Source organism: Trichomycterus rosablanca, chromosome 13 (genome assembly GCF_030014385.1).
Source record: "Trichomycterus rosablanca isolate fTriRos1 chromosome 13, fTriRos1.hap1, whole genome shotgun sequence".
NCBI classification, from domain to species: Eukaryota; Metazoa; Chordata; class Actinopteri; order Siluriformes; family Trichomycteridae; genus Trichomycterus; species Trichomycterus rosablanca.
The window spans coordinates 21,429,194-21,447,626 of NC_086000.1; the positions used below are offsets into that span (position 1 = coordinate 21,429,194).

At 37.1% G+C, this 18,433-nt stretch overlaps 1 protein-coding gene across 2 annotated transcripts in view; it reads right to left on the minus strand.

Annotated features, from left to right (window-relative positions):
- lgals3b (lectin, galactoside binding soluble 3b) overlaps nt 1-18,433 on the minus strand; it is a 52,584-nt gene that overhangs the window by 15,055 nt on the left and 19,096 nt on the right. The window contains exons 1-2 of one of the 2 annotated variants that reach the window (XM_063007436.1): nt 18,206-18,318; nt 12,007-12,067 (exon numbers count right to left, since the gene is read on the minus strand). The gene's annotated coding sequence lies outside the window, so the exon portion shown is untranslated. Of the gene's footprint in view, nt 1-12,006; nt 12,068-18,205; nt 18,319-18,433 lie in introns of those variants that run through there. The other variant, XM_063007435.1, reaches the window with a different exon arrangement.

Below are 18,433 nucleotides of genomic sequence, written 5' to 3' on the forward strand. Positions count from 1 at the left end.
CAAATTGCTTTTATGTCAAGAGAGTCATTCGGAACCTCAAAAGCAGCGTGAACAGAATCATATGTTAATACATATTTCTCCCTAAACGTATAGATATTTTAATAATTTAATCAGATATTAATCATTGCTTAATTGTTTTAAGCACTGAGTGGTTTTTTTAAGGGTCTAAAGTTCCATGTAGGAAGCATGCTGATCTGAAAAAAAAAAAACGCTAGCACACCAGATCTGGGATTTCGAATACATTGTATCGAATCTCAGCTCTGCCATCCGGCTGGGCTGGGCGGCTATACAGTATAAACAACATTTGGCTGTTGTTCATACAGGGTTGGGAGTCGGATTGGGACCTCCTAACTGATGCAATTACGACCTCTGCTGGCTGATTGATGGAGTCTACACAGAGTAGAGGAATAATGCTGTTCAGGGTGTGGCTCTCTGTGCACAGGGCTGATTTGAAAAAAAAAGAGCTATCAATAATGATCTCAATTTTTATGAAAAGTCACTATTTATTGCTATACATATGAAAAAAACAATGGCAGGGAAAGAGAAAAAAATTTAAATATGACAAATTTTTATGAGATGTAATATGGGTGGTAAATAGTTATATTAAACACAATAATTGTACCTTACAACAGAAGTGGAGGGAAAAAAAAGTTTCACCTGATGTTGTGACTGAGGAAGCGAATAAACTGAATTCTTAGCCGCTGTACATTTGCACCCTCTGCTGTCTTAACAAGACGCCTGAACTAGTAATGAATGATCTGGGGCACTTAGCTTACCTGAGTGTGTTGAGTGTGTTGCAGGCATCTGTCAGTTAAATACAGATTCAAGACATTTGTCCCAACAGTTCTGGAAATAGGGTTTGCAAACTAGCCTAACAATGTCTCAAATATGAAAGTTTTGTTTAAAGTTTGTGAGAGAGCAACTGAACTTGTTACACAAGTGCAGCACAATGCACAATCATGTACTAAAAAGGTTTACATTAAGTATTGTATTTTTCATTTTAAAAGAAAAATACACAGTTTTTAAAAGGGAAGATTAATATGATTGTAAATAATTTACCTCTAGTTTCAAGAACATAAAACCACCCCCTTTCTGCCAGACATTTTAATAATTGCTTCATATAATGAATGAGCTAGACAGACAGGACTATAATTATGATGTCATGTTTTTGCTTTCTCTGCATCTCAGGCCTCACCAGTGATTCTAAGCCAACCGAAACATTAGCTGAGTCGAGTGAATCAAGCCCAGTGTTGGTCAATGAAGGGCCATTTTTCTTTCAGTCACACACACGCACACACACGCACACACACACACGTTAGACTGCATGGCCAGCACACTGACCTTTATAGATAAAACAGACAGACGGACTTGTGTGATGCTGAATAGCAAGGCTCTCAGACAGGTCACTATTTGGTTTTAACATCAAAGGGACAAGGCCATGTCTCCACTTCATGTCTCACCCACTCCAGTTCTATTTACCACAGAAAACAGACCATCTTTGTTTTAAAATGTCATGTCACCCAAAACTTTGAAAACGGAAACACAAAACAAATAAAATAAATAAGAAGCATCACATTCACATAATAACATCTCAGCAGGAAACTCGCTGTCGCAGGCTTCCCTTGTAGAAAAGACTAACAACCCACATACTAAAAAGTGCGCTACATTAGATTTTGACCAATGTCGAGGCTACTATTTTGAGGGTACTGTATAGGATTTTGTGTTTTGTTTTGAATATTAAACAAAAATATTTAATATTGTATTCGCTAGGTAGCACAGTCCTCCTTATTTAAGGATTTGATTTTGATTACTTTGATGACAGTTTGTTTACAGATTTTGTTGAGCTGTTTAGGCGTTCAAACAGCAATTCATAAGCACTATGACCGGGGCGGCACGGTGGCTCAGTGGGTAGCACTGTCGCCTCACAGCAAGAAGGTCCTGGGTTTGGTTCTCAGTTGGAGCAGTTCGGGTCCTTTCTGTGTGGAGTTTCCTCTCACAGTCCAAAGACATGAAAGTGAGGTGAATTGAAGATACTAAATTGTCCATTACTGTGCTTGACATTAAAGACCTGATGAATCTTGTGTAATGAGTAACTACCGTTCCTGTCATGAATGTAACCAAAGTGTGTAAAACATGACGTTAAAATCCTAATAAATAAATAAATAAGAACTGTGACCCAAAAGATGTTGAAATTGTAGATTGTAATTGCAACTGTAATGCAAGTGCACCATAAACATTCTGCACGAATTGTATTTTGGATGCTTCTGCCATGGAGTTCGTGTTTGTTTAGGCTAGCTGTTTCAGGCCCCCCAAATATGTGTGTACATTTTTGAGTTGTGCTGCTTCAGACTTCTAGATTCAGTTCTCAGTTGTCAGCCCACCTACTTAATACATCTTCTCCTGTGAAAACACAGCACAACAGACTTTTTCATATCAAACATGCTTGCTAGTTGACCAAAGTTATTATGATATGTTTTCACATGGATGCCTATTATTAAAAAGACATTAAAAATATAATACATATTCATTAAGACATTAAGGGACTGGTACTCTTTTTTCTGAACTTTATTTTTCTAACCATGGCTAATGCAAACTACCTTTGTAAGCAGATTTTTTCCCCCTAGCCAATCAGCAACCACCTCAATTGGGAGTCCATAATATGTCTCATACAACAGAAAACTGAAGCAACAACCAGCATGAACAGAGTAAAAGCACCACAACAGAACAGCTTCATTACAAAAGCTGCATAACTAACAGGCCAAGGTGAAAAAAACACACGGTGAATACAAAACAATAATTTTCAAATAAGGGGAAGAATTATTTTTTTTTTTACATATTATTTACTTGTAAACTTGTAAATGTAATGAAAATAATGCACGTACAATAATACTAGCTGAAACAAGGAATATGAAGATGGCTCCTGCTAAACCCCCGGTTATCCTAAATAAACCTTATTCCAGACTCAAAAATCTTCCTAATGCATAGCATACCTGAATGCTCTGATCATTTAGAATAAGACAGAAGTGGGGGACTTTCTGAGCTGCGACCACAAGGTAGAAAAAAGAGGACATGTCATCCATTTTCTCCCTCAGGCAGGAACCACATGGAACACTGATAATTCAATTATAGTTATTAATGCCACCCTCAAAACCTCATCCCTGAAGGGTAAAGAGGCATATAATCTAATATAGGGATAATCTAGGGCAGATGGAATTCCTATATTTGTCATATATACAGATACATGTGTGCAGTACAATGAATTTCTTTATTCATATGTTCCAGCTTCTTTGATAACTAGGGTCAGAGTGCAGGGGCAGCCATTGTACGATGACTGAGCTGAGGGGATTAAGGGCCTTGCTCAAGGGCCTAACAGTGGCTGCAAGGCAGAGCTGGGATTCAAACTCACAAGATTCTAGGTGGTAACCCACATCTTTATCCACTAGGCTACCACTGTCACAGTTGTAGCTGTTGTAGTCAACATTATTTGCACTGTCCACATAAGTGGACCTGAACCAACTTAATAAAGTGTCAAATACATTCAACAAAAAGTTACATATAACATATAAGCAGTCATTAAAAAAAAAATAAAAAGAAAAAAAAATAATATGACATAGAATAGGTTAAAGGCACCCTTTCTTAATTGTTGGCTGCACAAACTCTGGCAACACTGACAACTTCTAAACATTTTTCTAACCATTTGTGAGCCTCTTGTACTCGTCTGCTAGTAGTTTCTTCCTCTCTAATTCTGGAATGTTTGCAGAATTCTTTTTCCCTAATATCAGATTTCACTCTCCAAAGATTTTCTTAATTAAGATCAGGATTTATTGCTACAGTTTGAAACAGTCTATTTTTCCTTTTTAACCATTGTTTACCTTTGGATGTGTGCTCTATGTCATTATCCTGCTGTAGCACCCAATTTGTTTGATTAAAATCTAGTTTTTTTGTAAGAAGTGCAAGAACCGTAACTAAACCTACATGGAATTAAATGTGAAGGGTGCATTTGCATATATTATCATATGCACACTGCTATTTTAGCAATTTAATAACCAGATTGTTTTAAGCACATGTCCAATTTAAGGTCATTTCTCCTTTAAGCTGTGAATGCATGAATGCAATCCAAGCTCACCCAGCATGCAGCTCATTCGGAGAACACTTACAGAACTTAATTCATCCATGCTCACTGTTTCTTTGATTTATGGAACATAAAATGTGTCACTCCACAAACCTTATTCAGTGCCCTCAGAAAGGGGCTGTTGCATTGCCATAGCAACCCTACCTGTAGGTGAATATTTGCAACAAATCAGGGAGATGGCACATGTACACACATACATATTACATGACTGCACAAGACAGCAAACCATATGTGTTATCACTGCTGTTAGAAGGAAAGAATATTGTGTTTACTTCAGTGATGACAGTCTGTAAGATAAAGTCCACTAAGGTTATTGATCTTTTGAGAGTACCCTTACATTTTCAGTGCAATGCTGTGGGGCATATTAAATGATAATCTTATTATATAATGATGAAAAAACAGTTGTAACAATGTCAATAATGGTATGTTACTGTATTAATGTATAAATATTGTATACATGTGTAAAAATGTATAAATATGTTGCATATAGATGGTATAAATGGTTACTGTTGATTAAACATGACTGGTGAATTCACTACCATAACACAGTGTTAATTCTACTGTGGTTTAGCAAGAGCAAGATACCATCTGTAGAATCAAAGTGACTGAGTGGCCAAAGGATGCCTTTGTAATGGATCATAACAAAACACCAAGCACAGCAGAAAGCAGTCAGAGAAGGAAATCCATGGATAAGTTCTAGTCCTAACTTTTTTCTTTCATGTTTTATTCATTCAGCATTGTCAGCTAAAGTCTGCAGAAGTTTAGTACTACAAACAAGTGTGGTCGATACAAAATGAATGAGATACACTTTAATGGTGCATTACAATAGTTACTAGTAGTAGTTACCACTGAGAAAAGCTTATAATAAAATTATATTTACAGATGCCAGGCATTCACCTACAGTAGAGATCTGTTTCTGGACATTGAGATCTCCCTTCCATTCACCTACTCAAAAATATTAAAACTATTTTCTTCTGGATATTTACCTTTTTCTGTCAGTTTAAATATTGCTAATTTTTAATTACTGATTAAGTCTCCCTATTACACCTCAGTTTTCAACAGACACCAAACAAATACAATTAGGGCTAGCACATGGTTCCTCCAGACAAAATGACTTTTTAAACTTATGCTGGTGGAACTTTGCTGGGGTTAGGGCAAATTTTAGAATATGCAATAAAAAACTGAAACAAATAATACTATAATTTTAACAGTATCCTTATGCATCAAGACTGTATATATGGTGTATGTGCCCCTCTAGGACAATTTGGTCCAATTTATTAGGAACCTTAAAATGTGCCAAATTGTCAATATTTTTTTTATGTAAAATATTTTAGCCACACACACACACACACACACACACACACACACACACACACACACACACACACACACACACACACACACACTCACACAGGTCAAACCAGACACGTTCAATCTGTAAACTAGGCTAAGTATCTTTTGCTTCTGTTATCTTGTCCTTTCCTGTGTTGTCCTGCTTAAGTGCTGAGCAGCTGTTGATGACACATCCAGACGCTAACTTCAGACAAATCAAATTTAACAATTATGTCAGCAATTCTCAAAAGCAGCCACTCTAATCTCTCCAGGGCAAATGGTCTAGTGTAAAAAACAAGGTGGTTTGACATTGATAAATTAAAATCTGTTAAAAACATAGCCATAGTAAAGTTTATTCAAGACCCAGTCAACACTAGACATAATGGATAGCCATTCTGAGCCAATTAGGTAATTAGCAACCATGTGTGAATTACCTCAAATTAGTCTACACTGGCCCCACATTTACAACATGGATTTAGTTCCTAAGTCATTGTTTTACCAAATGGAAATGTGCTTCCAGACAACTTCCACTTAAGTTTTATTCAGACAAACATGCAACTCAGACATAATTTCTTTCATTTAAAATGTGTTAACGCAAATATTTGCTCTCTTTCTCTTTGTTTACATTGTGGAATGGCAATGATCTCAGCCTTTCTTTATTTCTTTCAAGGTCTTTTTTGAGTCCATTTAAATATCAGCTGCTTGATAGCCAGTGTTTACAGTGCATTAAGTCTCAGACAAGCTCAAAAATCCCTCCTGGAGCAATTTGCATGTGCTGTGGAATATACAAACCAATGATTTGTTCCCCCAGAGTCAATTCTTAAGTGAAGACTTGGGAGCCCTGCTAAATAATTAAAACTGCAAATTAAAGACATTTCTTCAAGCTAGAGTTCATTTTGGTGACTTTAATTTAACTTTAGTATTAACAACCTGGTTGTCATGTCCTCAAATGCCCACGGATAAAAACTGGTTAAAAGTCAAGTGATTGACAAGCTTATTGAATTTGCCACCCTTCTATTTAAACAATAGCATTTACCCAGATACAATAAGTCATTTGTTCAAAGTTCAATGCCAGCAGCAAACTCCTACTGCTGCCTTGTTCTGGGTGACATGGTGTGCAGTCTCTTGCTGTCTGCATTTCTTATAGAAAATCATTTGACTCTGCAGTGACAAAGTAAATGTCACTCCTGTCAAACATGTCTACGCCGTTCACACAAAACTTGTGGTGTCACTTATTATAACAGTCACAGCAGGACAAAATGCAAAATAAAAAGGAATCTAATCAATTTAGGGCAAGATGAAAAAGTCACAATCAGCTGGGGGTAAACAGTGGCTATGAGCAAAAACCCATGTTGGTACAACCTTTCAATATTCACATAAAATGCTACAGCTTAAATTGATCTGTAATGGAACCAGTAATGACTACATTTTGTCTAATATCTATTTTTTTTTTTTTGACATGGGTAATACACAACATTTATTATGGCATTAATACACATTATACTTGTGCTTTTATTAAAAAAAACACTTATGCTTGCCAATCTTATAGCACATTTAATGCATATCAACTCAAAAAAAGATTTGCTAAAGTAACATATATATACTCCCGGTTTTAAAAGAATTTGCAGCATATTTGGACAACGTAGGCTGCTTTGATGCATACTCTGGTTAGGGCAAATTCTTGCAGCTGCAAGGAATGCTAAAATAAACAGCTCTATTGATAACATCATCCCATCCTTATTGGACAGACTGAAAAACTTGGAATGCACAATGGAATCTTGGCACAAACATGTCTTTTCTGCTATTTCCTTCAATCCACACAAGATGGCAATAGCTTGAACATGGACAGCTGGGCATTTAACATAAAAGATTTTAAGCACCATGGTAAAACCGTGACAAAGTAAGACGAAAAATGAAACCCCCAGCAAAGCACACTTACATGATTAAAATTCTTCTGAAATTCTTCTAAAACCAAGTTAAATGTTCAAAAGCTGTTGCATACAGGATATAGTCTGTAAAAAAGTAAATTCAGGATTCATTTAAGATTGCAGACAGAGCACTGGGCAGGAGAATGAGACTGGAGTGGTCAGACAATGAAGTACTAAGGTTCCACCTCATTTGGTTGCAGACTGCACTTGTCTGCTTCTATATGTTTTCAAGGTTAACCAGCAGTCTGGTGCCAGCCGGTCTGCTTTCTATGATTACCTGGTTCTTAAAGAAAGACAAAGCCAACGACCTACACCCATGATTACCTTAAAGAAACAAGTGCACATTCAACACATTGCATACAGCCCTTGAAACTATTTGAACTATTATCACAAATCACATACATGATCAATTCACAAATATGATTAATTCAGAGGGGTGACTGAAAACTAAATAAATGATATATAGGTTTTGAAAACAATAACAGTCCAGACAGCAGAGATTTAAAGGTTGCTGAATAAGAGACAACAGTACTTAGTATCCAGCTGGGTGATATCATCTTAAAAGCCATTTAAGGGCATTACGATGCTTAAGGCTCTTAACAAACCGAGCCGAAGCTTTTTTGACTCATTACAGTCATGCACGCGTTTCCCTAAGAAATTTTATATCTACATCCACCAACCTTTTGATACGACAGATGGCACAGTTGCCATGACAACCAACAACACAGTGAAAACAATCTGCAAAGCCTCAAAGTTGTGCCAGATAAGCTGATAGCTTATGTGGATCACATTAGTGTGTCACTATATGGTTTGGGTGATCGAGAGACAAGAGACTGGAATGGCAGGAATTTTGCAGTATGTTATTGCCAGGGTAAAAAACAGAAAGGAGGAGGCATTTTGGGTGGTGAAAAGCAATCTCTGAAAACACAAGGGTGTGATAGGGGCATTTTTAAATTCTCAAAAGCAGATGCATAAAATTATGTCAACAGCTTTCACAATGATTCATATCAATGTCAAAACAAGACTCCAATCAGAGCTGAAATCTTTCCAATTAAGTTCTAGAAGCCTTTTCAATCCAACAGTGCCAAAATGATTACCAGATCATCTGAATTCTCTAAAAGAAGTTCCTGATAGCTGCTTCTTTTCCAGTGAACCCATTTACAGTCTGTTTGTGAAAATGGTTCAAACGTAAAAATAACCCAGAAAACAAGAGAAATATGCCCTGACTACTTGAATAGGTGTGCATGGGAAGAACACATGAGTACATTGCAAGACTGCAATTATACTTTATGATAAAGATCAGCTCTGGATTTGGACATGTCCACATGCATAAAGAGAGTGAAAGTAGAAAGACAGAACGTGAGAGCATTGGAAATTGTAAAACCAAATGATGTGACTCCCAAAAACCTCTAAACCACAAAAAGCTCTCATCCATCAGCATGTCTGGGTTACCTCCCAAATTTAATCCAAACTAAATCCAGCTAATAAATATGAACTGTACCCTCATTATAATGTCACGTAAAGTAACCCCAGATTTCATCAGCTCATTGCTTGATGATCAGACCTGATTGTTACAAACATCAAACCTCTTAACTAGACTCTGTATAAGGGCAATTAAAGTTACACCAACACATCTGAAATAAAATGCATATTAAAATTACACATTACAGATTTAGTGCCATTATAGATTTACAGCATTCTAGTTCATCCTAAAAATGTTCAATGTGTTTAAAGTCAGTGATCTGTGACAAACTATTTTACTTTGTGCTTTTTTGTCATGGTGAAACAGTTAAAAAGCTTCCACTAACAGTAGGCACACATTTGGAATCACATAATTTTCTTGAATATTATTGTATGCTAGTTATACCATACAAGCTTTAGGAATTCTTTTTATTGCAACTGAGGGTGCCCAACCCAAACCAACTAAACAGCTCCAGAACGTGTTTTAAAATGTAGGCGGTATGCATTAAGCTAGGTAACACCAAGCCCATTTTTAGCAGACTGTTTTAGCGCTTAACAGTCCTGTTCTATGAGCTTATGTTGCCTATTGCTGTACGTCTGAATTGTTGTTTAACATAGTCATATTCACTATATAATAACACATACACATACAGTTAGAGACAAGTGGAATGTGGCAATAATGACAGTGTTACATTTAAGCTGAGCTTCTCAGTAGCCACTTATTCTATTGCCAGTGTTTAGCTATGGAGCTGTGCGTGGCTGCATGCTTCATTTTTAGCAATGGCTGAAATATAAATTGAAAATTTAAATGTACATATTTGCAATTTTCAAGTATAAAATGCAATTCAAACTATAATATAATATTGAGTACACTGGCACACTGGTAAAGTGGTACTGCAAAGCAGCATGGGTTCTGGGTTCATCTTTTTACTGCTGTCTGCATTTCTTTTACTACTTACTTACTTCTACTACTTCTACTTACCTGTGACGAGTTTTGCATGTTTTGCATGAGTGAGATTGGGTTTCTTTTACATAATGCATTTCCTTTCAACTCCTAAGCATGCAAAGGGTGGATTGGTTGATTTAAACTGGTCTCAAGTAAAGTGAGTAAGGGAATCTGACTTAAAGTGAGTGGTGATGATAATGAATTTACATTTCAGTGTGTATTTGCAAATACTGGAGGCAGCCAAAGTGCACTCCTGCCTGTCCAGTGTGTGCTTAGTAAAAAGGAATGAATAATTAAAATAAAATATAAAAAACATGTGTTTTTTAAGAATTTTTTTAAAGAATTACACATAATGAAGTAATTAGACACATTCAAAGAGAATGAATATGATAGGTGTACATGAATTGAAATATGCACCTAGGCTGTCTAGTAAAACAAAAAAACTAAATTATTTATGAGATTCTTTTTGATTCTCAGTGGTGAGAAGACTACATTATCATGATTCCCACATGGAGGGTAGATTGTACTGACTGTAAATAAATCATTCATATTGTTGTTTTGGGTGAGGTGAAGGGATAAAGCTCCACTAGGCTTTTAAATATTTAGTTATACATACATGAGCAAGTTTCATGTGTGCTGTGGAGCTAGATTATCTACAGACAGCCTCTGGAAAAGGTGAATTGGCTGAGTGATCTTCATTGTGTATTTTAGGGGCGGTTATCAATATTAGTATATTCCACTGTGACACTGTTTCTTCAAACTAAACTCGTTTGTCTTCCAGGCACTGTCTCCCAGGACTCAGACTAGATTTATGCACTGACCAGCAGCAGCTGACCGGGCACCAGTATAGGATTAATGATCCTGGGGAAGCATTTATCTTCCTTAAAGTGAGCTACTATAAGCTGTACTTCAAATTTAATTGGAATAGTTATTTCTGTTGTTAACTTCATAAATATGTAATACACTTCTGGCTTTTCTCAATTTTGTAAAGTAATATTAAACCCTCATTTATTCATGCATTTATTCATGATCAGTAATTCTTTTATCCTGATTCAGGGCTTTGTCAATCTAGAGCCTATTTTGGTCCTGGGTGAGAATGCATGCTAGATAGAACATCCGTCCTAAGCAGGGCTTCACACACATGTTCACACTTACTAATATTTAGAAACAGGAAACAAGAGCACCTGGAGAAATATGGGGAGAATATGCCAATTCCGTGAAAACCTAACTAACCACTAACCACAGATGGGTATTTATTTCTTATTACTTATCGAAGATCAATAAATAAGCAAATTACATGAATGTGAAATTTGGGATGACACAGTGACGCTGCAGTAATGCTTTTAAGCTCCAGGTTTCTAAATTCTGTGTGGATTTTGGCATATTGTCCTTAAGTGGTTTCCTTTAGAAAGTCTTCTTTTCACTCCCCTGTAAAAAACATGATCCTATGTGGATTGACTAGTCTAAAATTCATACAGGAATGATTACTGGCATCCTGTTCAAAGTGCATTCTCTTCTCTTCTAAATTTGGTAAAAAAGAACACATTAATTAAATAGTTCTAAGTATATTGTGATAATTGCATTACCAGAGGATATTTTACCAGGTGTTTTGACTGATATACTACTCTGTCAATTTCCTCAATAGATTTAATTAAAAGTACCCTTATTTCTGCCTCTATGAAAGAGAAGCTTTAAAAAGAGGTAAACAAAAAGGGGTTTTGCTTGATTTACGAGGTGTCTCTCCTCTAAATAACATCTAGGTCACGAGGCAATCACTATTCCTTTCTATGAAAATAACAGGTAACCTTGCTCTGCACAGCTTTCTAACCTGGACTACATTTCTTCCACCATCTACGCATCGCATGACCTTCAACGTACCCTCGCTTGGCTTTATTGCAAATCAAATAGCAGGACCACCCAACAGAAATGAGTGACATCATCTCAATGCAATTCACAATTTTTTTTGTGATGAATGACTCACTACTAGGACAATTCTGAAGATTTCTGAGCTATCAGCAATGCATGCAAAGGCTTGCATAAATTATGAAAGGAGGGTGGTGCAAAAGTAAAAATACAGTATCAGTACAAACAAGACATAATGAGTGAGAAAGGAAATTCTTATCAGATACTCAAGAAGGCTCTGCTGAATTCATGGCCAAGAGACCATAAGCACCCAGCTCCGATAAGTAGAATGTCTGTAATGTTACCTGGAGCCAGCCGTATCAACAACTCCATGTGAACCTCAGATTGCACTGATGCATCTGGTATCTAGAAAACAAAGAAAAGGCATAAATATAATGCAAAGATTTAGTAATGAGTTATACATACAGTGTTACACAAAGTAGAAGTAGAGGCTACAATATTAATACAGGGCCACACATGTTTTTGTAATTGTGTAAGTATGATCACAATTTTCATTGATTGATTTATCTTCAGAAGCGAGTTAGAGTCGGTGCTATGATGCATCATGGTCATCATTAATCATCAATCATCACCAGTCACTGTACATCTGACCATGAGCTTGTTACACATCACATTTTAACTATGGGCATTAATAGTTGGCCTCCTGTGTTATAACATTTTGAAGTGTCTCTGTGGATCTGGCATCAATGTCGGAAAAAAAGGTTTGATTTACAATTAATGTTCCAATTTATCCCAATATTTTTATGGGGTTAAGGTCAAGGCTTCATGCAGGTCACTGGAGTTCCTTCACACTAAACACGTCAATCGGTGTCTTCATGTGACTTGTTTAGTACATCATGTCTATTTAATTCATTCGTTTATCTTCAATCAGTTTATCCAAATATGGGTTGTGGTGCGTCTTGCGCCACTCATGTTATTAAAAGGTGGAGAAAGAAAACCAAACATCATTAAAAAAACACACAGAAATGGGGAACACATGCCTTAATCTGAATATTTTTGTGTAGTAATTAACTTCATAAAACCTAAATGTTGACCCTTAGTGGTCTAGGACAGCTCTAACAATATATAAACAAGGCACTTGGTGTGTTTCTGAGTTTTCAGATTGCTACAAATAAAAGTGATTTACATAATAATAAATAAAAATGAATTATTTTTTGTCTAAATAAAACATTCTAAAGCAATGTAAACATTTTAAAAATCCTCTTTATTAGTTTTTTTCTCCCAATCTAGTCATTTCCAAGTACCAAACAGAGCTGTAAACCATCACATGCGCCCAGTCACCAGACACTTTTTTTCATCTGCCAGTGTTGGGTTCCCACATAGAGCCATATCATGTATGGAGACCAATGCTATGACACCCCCCTCCCACACACACACACATACACACACAAACTCACACCCCACGCAGGCACCCAGACCAGTCTCAGAGATTGCATGACGTAGTGGCAGTGGGAAGAGACCCTGTCCGACCTTGCCTCTCTCAAACACAGGTCATTTGTGTGGATGACCAGCCAGGTCAATGACTCTGCTGAGACACCAACTCATAAATTCACTGGTGTATTAGCACTGCACCAATTTTTGTCCTGTTTAGCATGAGATGAGTTCGGGTTTTCTTTCAGGTTAGTCTAATGAAGCCTACACTATCTCATGTGTTTAGCACTGATGATCTGTTTATCAGCCCCAGAAAAGGTTTGTACTATAGAGTTAAAGCATGGTGGAGTGACAGGCCACCCTGAGGAGCAACAAACAGCCCCTGCAGAGCGTGCTGTTTTGATAATCTACATGATTAGCTCAGGTGCTGGCCTGTGACCTAAACTGACTGTAGGACTGCCGGGGGCTGGGTGTGTTTCCTTCTCTACCAAACAGGGAACACACAGCTGCTCATACGAAGCCAGATTCCCTCAGTAATTTATACATAACTGTTCAAATCAGCAGTTACCCCTTCTACAGAAACAATAACAATAAAAAAAAATGCACTAATGTAAATAAATAAAAATCAAACATTAAATAAGATTTAATCAACAGCACAAGGATGTGATTTTTTATAGATAACACACAACTTTTTATATAAACTGCACTATTTAAAGTGATTTAGCAATTATGAAACCATGTTGGAGATTAAATATAACATTTGGTTTTATTTAAAGCAACTCACAATTGAAACTGGTTCCCATTTTCTTTGTCCAAGCAATGAAATTCTCTTTGCTTTTGCCAATCTTTTTTCTATATCATAAAGTGGTGCAATAATAACCCAAACACATTATTTAGAATATCCAATTAATAACATGAACCAGGGCCGGCGCTAGGGGGGGGGGGGCTGAGGGGGGCATTGCCCCCCCAAATTGTGTCTTTGCCCCCCCAAGCACAATGCAAGCAACGGCTATTTTTAAAATTATCTCTGAACCAATCACAAAAATGCATTATATACTGCATACTATATAATACACTTTTTTTTTACAGAATTAGTATTCTTTTGTTTTCTTTATATTTTAATTTCCCAATAATATAAATATTCTCACTCATTCCTATTTCCACGTTTGAATATTCTCAGTCTGTGTGTAGGTACATTTGTCAGCTTTGACTTAAATTTGTATTAAAGCCTTTCAAGAAATAGAGTTGTTCTATTAGTAATGGCAATTTAATTAAGGGGGCGTATTAAAATGAAATACAATTAGATAATCTTTTTTCTCCATTTACATAATCAACATGTATTTTTTAATCATTGGGTTTTAAGTTTAAGTTCGAAAACATGCATTTTTATTTCTTTACCTCATACATCACTTTAAGCCAGTATCAATAGCTTGGCTGTCATCATTCATGCACAAATCAAGCCTTGAATATATTTCTGGCTTCAAAAACATGACTATCAACATGCCCCCTCATTAGGTTTTACTGCCCCCCCAAGCAAAGCAGTCCAGAACCGGGGCTGACATGAACAATGACTTAAGTAAATAATAGTCAATAGAGAATAAAGCAGCAGTAAAACATCAAAATGAAATGAAAAATTTAAAACATCCTTTTCCTACTATAACTAAACATGCATTATGCAGGTTCAGTTAACCATGTGATCTAACCCAAGAAAAAACATGACAACCTCTAATTTTAAATATTCTGAGTAATTCCTGTATAAACTTTAAAAATTTATGTGTTTTCATGGGTGCCAATTTAATCAAATTAGTAGTAAATTTAATTAGACTATTTCTCAGTCTATATTAAATGATTCACAGGTGATGGGGAATACAGCCAAGGGAACAGGCTAGAAGCTCAGGAACTAAACATGCTTAATTACCATGATGCAGAGTTAAGATGGGGGGGGGGGGGGGGGGGGGGGGGGTGAGTTTGTGCCCACAGGCCAGCTGTGTAAATCTCTCACTGTCCTTTGCAGGTCCTCTTCAGAGAGACTATTGACTTAGTGCATTTTTAGATGCACTGGTATTCTGGCAACTTAAGAATGCTCTTTAGGGGATGTAACTGTGGAGAGGGGGTCATTCAAATCCCTGTTTACCAGAGACATTTGCTCTTAGCCTGCTAAATATAGGCTTGTAAAGGCAACAAAGTCATCAAAGTAGTAAGGTAGTTTTAACATCTAGGAGTGTTAGATGAGAAAGAAAAATCTAATTAAAATGCCTTTCTCTATACCATCTACCCTTGAAAAAAAAATCAAGAACATATTTCTTTGCATTGGCAACAATGTTAACCTGCACCCATGAGCTAACATGTATATCTGATTTTTTTTCATTATTCAGCATACACTGGCAGCCATGATTTGTTCATAAAACTCTGACATCTTAGTAGGAATATTAGCTATAAGAATGAAAAGATCTGTTCATTACAGTGATCAATCAGAGGGACAGAGTGAAGCCCCCAGCTTAATGGAGCACTGGTGTGAGAAGGACAATTGAGCAGTCATTAGCATAGCAAAGGTCTGCTCATTACAGTGCATCATTAGAGCTACTCTCAGATAAAAAGAAGACCTTAGTCCATGTCATAAGGTGTATATTTTTTAAGAATAGTACTGATTTTAAAGCATACAGGGGAGGTGTAACCAACATCCCAACACATATACAATCTCAGGAACAAACAGACAAAAGAAAAAAAAGCTGAAGTCTGAATTCTGCATTTATTTATGCCTCCCCCAAAGCTGCAAAGTCAATATCAGTTGACCAGGTTTTACATATGGGCTCCTTTCTCCCTTGGGACACAGGGGGTGAGGATGACTAGTGGGGGAAAAGGTGAAGCCTAGTGAGGTCCCGCTCTTAAATTAGCATCAAGGAGGGCACAAAGTGATACAAAATGATGCATGGGGGCTTTGAAGACCAGGAGATAGAGGAATAACAGCTCTTTAAGTGCTGCTGGTCCACTGAAAGGAGCCATTGTGCCAGAGACTCTTGCAAGAACTGTTCACATTACCGTCAGACAATGTGCAGTTAACTGCACAGAAAGAGAGGTTAATCCACAAAGAATGGACTAGTGGCCACTATAGAAAGTGAGACAAGGCCTGCAGAAAGGAATTAGTCAATAAAGTGCTAATTAAAACGTTTGTTTCTTGAGGCGTGCACCGGACAATCAAAGCCTGGCGCAGTAAACTGTCTTGTCGAAAGGATGCTTAAGGGGACCTTTAACTAAGCCTTAGAAGCAGATTAAGACTAACCACACGCACACACACAGGTGGCCAAAGAACACTAAAGCACCAAAAGGAGACCCACATTAACACAGAGAAAACATGCCGGACTTCACCAGAGGTGAGGATTGAACCTGCAAGTCTAAAGCTCTAAGGAATTAACACCACCTTAATCGATATATTTATGAAAAATATATTTATTAGTAGAACAGCAACTTGATGTAATATTTACAGCTACACATCTATGTCAAGAAAAGCAAGTAGTAAGTCTCTATTATTGGCAAGCTCAATGTAGCCTGGAACATCTAAAGCAGGGGTCCTCAAACTTTTTAATCGAAGGGCCAGATTACTGTTCTTCAGTGTTTCGGGGGGCAGGACCGTGGGTGAAATAGTAAACACACCCAAAAAAATTATTTGCTATGTATACTGGATGTGTCTGTGCTTTGTATAATAGTAGTTCATAATGATAATGCAGAAATTTTATTTATTTTAATAATTTCCATTATCCTACCTCATACAGTGTTTCCTTAAAAAATCAGTGTGAACTGTGAGCCTGCTTTTGCCTGACGAGAGTAAGCGTCAGGTTCCATATTTGTTACTGCCAGTCATAATAGCTAATAAATGTTGATCAGTGAGTCTGGATCTGGTTGGAGATTTAAGGTGTTTCAACTTCGAAAAAGTCTGCACACAGAAGTAGATGCTCCCGAAAACGGTAGTTACTTTAAGTGCATGTTTTATTGAGATCGGGGAGCAATGGAAAGAGAAGCATAAAAATTAAACAATGTGCTTGAGTTTTGATTTTGGATGCATAAATGCGTTGATCTCCGGGAGCAGGACGTTAAAACATTTCAAAACTCGCCCCGACTCAGCCAGCGGATAAGTAAAGCACATCTTCAGCTCAGACAAGAATTCCTGAAACTGCCTGTAGTTAAGAGCATTAGCTTTAATGAAATTAACACGAGGATTTTCATAACGAAATCCCACTTAACTGCTTTGCAACACAGTTCAGTGGCTGCGGTCACTCATCTCTCTATTGATGCGCCAATCACTCCCCTCATGCTTGGAACGCCACCTGTTGGATCGCTGCCGTATAATCTACTGAGACTCCGGGTGGCCAATTTTTGTTTCCTCTGTTATTTTTTTCCCCGTTATAATACTGTGAATTCGAAGATGAACAGGGGCCAGACAACATGTATTGCTGCTGTGGTTAAAGGGGCCGGTCAAATTAAAGCATCGGGCCGTATACGGCCCGCGTGTCGTAGTTTGATGACCCCTGATCTAAAGATTCGTTGTTGCAACATTGTTGCGTTGTGGCAACAAATGTTTAGAGTAATTTATCAAAGCACATTGACATATAAATCAATGTTACTATAAGCAGAGGTGAGTATTGAAACCAGAATCCTGGGATACATTTATAATATTACCGAAGAATGTCTTATTTATTGTTTGATTCTTGAAACACACTGCACACTATTATATCCATGCTTTAGATACACATACACAGGGCTTCTGCATAATTTCAATAAACAAACACAAGCAAATAAAACAAAGCAGGGTATTTGCACCTAATGAAGTCCTATTGATTGTGGATGGTTTGTTCAATATATGGCAAATCAATAGAGACCTGCAATATTAAGTCTCCACTAATCCAGCTGGTCCAATATTCTAGCTTGTCCTTCATCTAGCTGTTGTATGTATATCTTTGCTGGGAAACATTTTATAAACCAGAAAGTTAGTATAACCAAATAATTATTTTATTTTTACACTAACAGTCTACTTCATCCCTCCTTTTTTGCCCAGTGTTATTTGTGCTGGTGGAGGAATGTTATCCTTTTTCAAGCCAAACATAATGAAAACTGTACCTGGTCCTGTAGCTGGTGATAATAGGAAACATGATGGGTGAAAAGACTGCCAACTCGGAGTGGGGGCAGCACTGTACCAACATGAGTGACAGGTTTTTTTTTTCTACAGATGATCTTCACACCTTCCCCTGCACAAAGCCCGTGTTGATCTTAGTCCACAAACCCACTGTCACTATGGCACCAGGAGATAATAATGCCTTAGGAAACCATGGTTACATGCTAAATTGT